Raw genomic sequence first — 2,077 nt, 5'->3', positions numbered from 1 at the left:
CATTGAGGCCTACACTGATAAAGGAAATTTCATCCGTTGAAAACGTGAAAGAAGCTTTCTGAGAAACTTCTTTCTGATCTGTGAGTTCATCTCACAGACTTATAATTAGACTTCAGGAAGCAGTTTGCTAACACTCTTTTCGTGGAAACAGGAAAGTGATATTTGGGAGCCCATTGGGACCCATGGTGAGAAAAGAAATATCCTCACAAAATAATTGCAGGGAAGCTTTCTGAGAGATTGCTTTCTGATGTGAGACTTCATCACACAGAGTTCCACCCTTCCCTTCTTGGAACAGTTTGCTAACACTGTTGTCCTGGATTCTGCAAAGTGATATTTGGGAGCTCATTGAGGGCTCTGGTGAAAAAGGAAATATCCTCACAAAATAACGAAAGAGCAGCTTTCTGAAAAAGTGCACTGCCATGTGTGAATGCAACTCACAGAGTTACACGTTTCTCTTCAGTGATCAGTTTGTTAACACAGGTTTCTGGAAATCTGCAATTAGATACTTCATAGCGCAATGAAACTACGGTGAGAAAGAAACATCCACAGATGAAAACAAGAAAGAAGCTTTCTTAGAAACTTCTTGGTGATGTGTGAATTCATCTCACAGAGTTACACTTATGTTTCGTGGAGCAGTCCATTAACACTGTCTTTGAGGAACCTGAGAAGGGCTTCCTTGGAACGCATTGAGGCCTACGCTGAGGAAGGAAATTTCATCCGTTCAAAACGTGAAAGAAGCTTTCTCAGAAAGTTCTTTCTGATCTGTGAGTTCATCTCACAGACTTATAATTTAGACTTCAGGAAGAAGTTTGCTAACACTCTTTTCGTGGAAACAGGATAGTGATATTTGGGAGCCAATTGGGACCCATGGTGAGAAAAGAAATATACTCACAAAATAACTGCAGGGAAGCTTTCTGAGAGATTGCTTTCTGATGTGAGACTTCATCACACAGAGTTCCACCCTTCCCTTCTTGGAACAGTTTGCTAACACTGTTGTCGTGGTTTCTGCAAAGGTATACTTCGGAGCTCCTTGAGGGCTCTGGTGAAAAAGGAAATATCCTAACATAATAACTAAAGAGCAGCTTTCTGAGAAACTGCACTGCCATGTGTGAATGCAACTCACAGAGTTACACGTTTCTCTTCAGTGATCAGTTTGTTAACACAGTTTTCTGGAAATCTGCCATTAGATACTTCATAGCGCAATGATACTTCCGGTGATCAAGGAAACATCCACAGATGAAAACTAGAAAGAAGCTTTCTTAGAAACCTCTTGGTGATGTGTGAATTCATCTCACAGAGTTACCATTATGTTTCGTTGAGCTGTCCATTAACACTGTCTTTGAGGAACCTGAGAAGGGCTTCCTTGGATCGCATTGAGGCCTACGCTGATGAAGGAAATTTCATCCGTTGAAAACGTGAAAGAAGCTCTCTGAGAAACTTCTTTCTGTTCTGTGAGTTCATCTCACAGACTTATAATTTAATCTACAGGACGCAGTTTGCTAACACTCTTTTCGTGGAATCTGGAAAGTGATATTTGGGAGCCCATAAGGACCCATGGAGAAAAAGTAAATATCCTCACATAATAACTACAGAGAAGCTTTCTGAGAGATTGCTTTCTGATGGGTGACTTCATCACACAGAGTTCCACCCTTCGATTCCTGGAACAGTTTCCTAACACTGTTGTCGTGGATTCTGCAAAGGTAAATTTCGGAGCTCGTTGAGGGCTCTGGTGAAAAAGGAAATATCCTCACATAATAACTAAAGAGCAGCTTTCTGAGAAAATGCACTGACACGTGTGAATGCAACTCACAGAGTTACACGTTTCTCTTCAGTGATCAGTTTGTTAACACAGGTTTCTGGAAATCTGCAATTAGAAACTTCATAGCGCAATGAAACGTACGGTGAGAAAGGAAACATCAACAGATGAAAACTAGAAGGAAGCTTTCTTAGAAACTTCTTGGTGATGTGTGAATTCATCTCACAGAGTTACACTTATGTTTCGTGGAGCAGTCCATTAACACTGTCTTTGAGGAACCTGAGAAGGGCTTCCTTGGAACGCATTGAGGCCTACACTGAG

Source organism: Rhinopithecus roxellana, chromosome 2, assembly GCF_007565055.1.
Source record: "Rhinopithecus roxellana isolate Shanxi Qingling chromosome 2, ASM756505v1, whole genome shotgun sequence".
In the NCBI taxonomy this organism is placed as follows: Eukaryota; Metazoa; Chordata; class Mammalia; order Primates; family Cercopithecidae; genus Rhinopithecus; species Rhinopithecus roxellana.
Note: the sequence above shows the minus strand (reverse complement) of the source record.